This window comes from Lampris incognitus, chromosome 12 (genome assembly GCF_029633865.1).
Source record: "Lampris incognitus isolate fLamInc1 chromosome 12, fLamInc1.hap2, whole genome shotgun sequence".
NCBI lineage: Eukaryota > Metazoa > Chordata > Actinopteri > Lampriformes > Lampridae > Lampris > Lampris incognitus.
The window spans coordinates 8,919,958-8,924,373 of record NC_079222.1 but is presented as its reverse complement, the minus strand read 5'-3'; the positions used below and the strand labels follow the sequence as shown (position 1 = coordinate 8,924,373).

At 45.9% G+C, this 4,416-nt stretch overlaps 1 pseudogene; it reads right to left on the bottom strand.

The window, feature by feature from the left end:
- Positions 1-290: 290 nt before the first annotated feature.
- LOC130121748 (microspherule protein 1-like) lies at positions 291-2,900 on the bottom strand (annotated as a pseudogene).
- Positions 2,901-4,416: the final 1,516 nt, after the last annotated feature.

Here is a 4,416-nt window from a genome sequence, read left to right as displayed (position 1 = left end):
GAGGATGTGCACATCCTTAATAGGGAGGGACGCTGGTTTGAACACTGGTGGCACAGTGGCTCAGTGGTTAGCACTGTTGCCTCACAGCAAGGAGGTCCTGGGTTTGAACCCCAGGCCATCCCAGGTCCTTTCTGTGTGGGGTTTGCATGTTCTCCTCATGTCTGTGTGGGTTTCTTCCGGGTGCTCCAGTTTCCTCCCACCATTAAAAGACATGCATGTTAGGGTTAATACTGTCTGTGCCCCTGAGCAAGGCAATGGAAAGAAGAACTGGAGTTGGTCCCCAGGCGTTGCTCCTATACAATAGGATGGGTTAGAGAAAAAATTCGTTGTAAGAACACAATGACAAAATAAAATGGCTTTTTTTCCTCTCTTGAACGGGGAGTCAAAGAAGCCATCTATGTGAAGAGGGTCTGCTCCTCTACACGTTCAGCTACCCTGCCATTTTATCAAGGCTAACAACCAGACAGCAGTCCATGTCCACCTGATCAGGGAAGCTGTTAGAGGCACACAGCCCTTTGACACACATAATTGTTAGGAAAACAAAAAAATCAAAATATCCAGCAAAACGTGCCTCTGTCTTGCTCCAGGATTAACTAATAGTCGGTAAGCATCTTTGCAATCAAATTGTAGGTCCATAACATGGTCATTGTCAATGAAGATCTTGGCTGTGGCTTTGCTGCTGGCATTGCTGTGCCTTATGTGAATGACCATTTGTCGGTGTTCTATCACAAAAGACTGTCTGGATCCAACCGTCTGTCATGGTGTGTGTTTCCATTTTTCTGCTGGATGGCTGAAGCTCACTGTTGGGTCATCTTGGCTGGTTCGGCTTTGATAAGCGATATTAAGTCCAAGTTGATCAGGAAAACAAAACGAAGACCTGCAATCTCCACAGCAGTTGTTATCAAGTTTCTACTTGTTGCCTGACAGGACTGGTCTGCCGTCGATGTAGATGGACCGTCTGCCCTTATTGGCAATGAAGAAGTCTCAATTATTCAAAACCGGAAGTCCGGAGGTGAAGCTGGAAGTCAGGTGGTTAGAAGCTCAGATATGTTCCTGCCTGCCGTGGCCAGAGATACAGCTGAAAGGCCTCACACCCATCAGGTGCTGTTCCTGTATGTGGTTAGAAGCTCAGATATGTTCCTGCCTGCCATGGCCAGAGATTCAGCTGAAAGGCCTCACACCCATCAGGTGCTGTTCCTGTATGTGGTTAGAAGCTCAGATATGCTCCTGCCTGCCATGGCCAGAGATTCAGCTGAAAGGCCTCACACCCATCAGGTGCTGTTCCTGTATGTGGTTAGAAGCTCAGATATGTTCCTGCCTGCCGTGGCCAGAGATACAGCTGAAAGGCCTCACACCCATCAGGTGCTGGTCCTGTATGTGGTTAGAAGCTCAGATATGCTCCTGCCTGCCGTGGCCAGAGATACAGCTGAAAGGCCTCACACCCATCAGGTGCTGTTCCTGTATGTGGTTAGAAGCTCAGATATGCTCCTGCCTGCCATGGCCAGAGATTCAGCTGAAAGGCCTCACACCCATCAGGTGCTGTTCCTGTAGGTGGTTAGAAGCTCAGATATGTTCCTGCCTGCCGTGGCCAGAGATACAGCTGAAAGGCCTCACACCCATCAGGTGCTGCTCCTGTATGTGGTTAGAAGCTCAGATATGTTCCTGCCTGCCATGGCCAGAGATTCAGCTGGAACGCCTCACATCCATCAGGTGCTGCTCCTGCATGCTCGTGAAGCTGTTTAAGCAAGTTCTTCAGCTTAGTGATACCTTGTTCCCTAGATATCTTGCAGGCAGGCCCTTCCAATAATAGGTCTACATCAATCTGTTTGTCTTTGGTTGCTCTGCCAAGGGTAATCTCTCGTGACCTCATAATATATCACACCATTCGTCCTGTCAGTGCCGCTAGAGTCTGGTTGTCAAAGTCTGGCACGTTCATCCCTGTGATGCTGTCTACGTGGACCTGCCACCGTGGCAACTCTCGCTCCAGCTGTCTGATCTCCTTCTTTTGGTGACGGTCTGAAATCATCAGCTCCGGGACCTCATCCCTGCTCTCCTTTAACTTTTGATCATCAACTATCTGCTCGGCTTCAGAGAAGTTAAGAAAGTGGTCACCTTTAGGGAGAGTTTGAACGGTCTGGTCATCCAGAAGGTAGCACTGCTTGAGCAGCTGCCAGTGAACAAGCAGGCTCCCGGGGGTGTGAGAAGGGTGGAACACGTTGGGATGCTTGCTCAAGACCTCTTGAAACACCTCCAGTTTGGGCTGACTAGTCGATCCAGTTTTGGCCAGCGGTGCCTCTTCACCCTGACTGAAGAGCGCTTTTCTCTGGATTGCAGCTATGGCCTCTGGATGAAGCTTGCGCATGGCCTGCCGTGCCGGTTTTGAACTGATAGGCTGGTAGAGCCGAGCATACCGCCTCTCTTTAATCTCCCGCAAGGTGAACCGACAGCTCAACTTCACCCCCAAACAGAAGTTAGGTCTGTCGTTTTGTAACACAGCATTTATAAGCAGGAGGTCATCGGTTGGTTTCCACCGGCCAAGGTCTTTAGTAATTTGCAGAGTCCGTTTGCTTTTCTTCATCCTTTTTGTGATGGGTGGAGGGTAATCACCATTGTGAGCGGTGGTGTTAGAGCTGTATTGGATTTTGTCACCTTTTTCTTCCCACTTGATGAAGGTTCACTCCCTGATCAGCAGATCAGCTCTATGATGTGAAGAGGGAACGACCATCCCTGAACCAAATGGCAGGGGGGGGGGGGGTAAGACTACATCTGTTGCCATCTTACAATGCTGTGATTGCAACCATTTCCAAATCCTCTGTGAAGAGTACACATGGCCATTGTAACTCTAGTTAATGGTCACGCCCATATTTGCGCATGAAACCGGTTGTTGGTTTCAGTTGTTATGCCTCTGTACTGTTTATAAGGGTGGGGTGGGGGTGGGGGGGTACCTGCAGTCCGTTTAGGTTTTACAGGTCACTTAGATGAGTGATGAGACGTATCTCTCAATAAACGTTGTGTCCCGATGAACTGACGTCCTTACTTGGATTATCGAGCCTGGATTAAAGACAGACTGGAGGTCCTTATGGCTTAATACCGCTCTGTGTACCCTGAAGGTTACGCTCATCCTCTTTTTTGTGAATTGGTGGTAGCCTGCACACTATTATCTTCCAACCTGTTTCTTTGTGTTTTGTTTAGCCTGGTGAAGCCGGCGAATGAGTGTCATGTTTTACAGAACAAGGTGTGACTTTGGTATGAGACCAGCAAGGAGAACGTCAAACTAGGAGTCCAGCACAGTAGCAGTGTAGACCGAAGATAGTGGAGGAAAGGGTTTTTGTTTTTGTTTCTTTCTTCTTCTTTTTTTTTCTATATTGAAAATGCCTCTGGCTTAATTGATGTTTCGTGGCCTTTTTTTATCGGAGAATTTTTTTCTCCGGCTTTACAGTTTAGAGATTACATTTTTGTAGAGAATTGTGTGCGTATGTATTATGTTTGTGGACACATTCCTTATATCTCTATTGAACCACACGCCCTGTCTCTTCTTCCTACTGATCATTCAACACATAGCAGGAATGCCTCATTGGAGGTTGGTAGCAAACAGTGATGACCTCTGACCTCTTAAATCTTAATGCATGTGACACTTTCCGTTGTTCCTTACAATCATTACCATGAGAATTATTATTGTGTTGTGCCGGTGTCGAAAGCAGCACAAAGGTAAAGAACATGCTTCCAGTGAATAAGTTGTTTTGCAGGATGGGTTGGAGGGGGGCTCGATGATTGGACCTCAGCCTGCAGGCTTGGGTTCAAGTTCCTGGCATTAAAAGCTAAAAACTATCTGCCCTGCTGAAGTGTCTTTGAGCAAAGTAGTGAGGTCCTATCAGCTTCAGAGATTCTGTTTTGAAGCTCTTAATTTTAATATCCTTGTGGACAGGGACAGCCAAAAAATGAATAAATATATCCCTTGAGGATCGATAGTGTTATCATTTAAAAAAAGAAAAAAAGATCCACACTATTGAGATGTTACCTGCGCCATGTGCACTCCCAAATAGATTTATCATTAACTTATTTCATTTTTTTTTCTGATACTCCTGGATTTTTCCACTTTGCGTTTTCATCTATCTTTCTCAGTATCAGCTGTAAATATTGTAAATTAAGTTATTGCTCCTATTGTATATAAGACTGCAAGCATGAAGAGAATATTCTCCTACCACATATACCTTTCCAAAGAGAAGGCCCTGTGCTGATCTTCCATACAATCTATTGCTGTTGCAAAGGCATTTTAATGGCCCCAAGTTGTGAAAGGCAAAATTCTGATGTCTCTGTGTGATGTAACCATTATTGTTTGAAAGTTGGAACATGAATAAAATTCAAAGCAAAGGCAATTCTTATGTGTGTGAAGTTGTTTTTTTTTTTTGTCTTTTT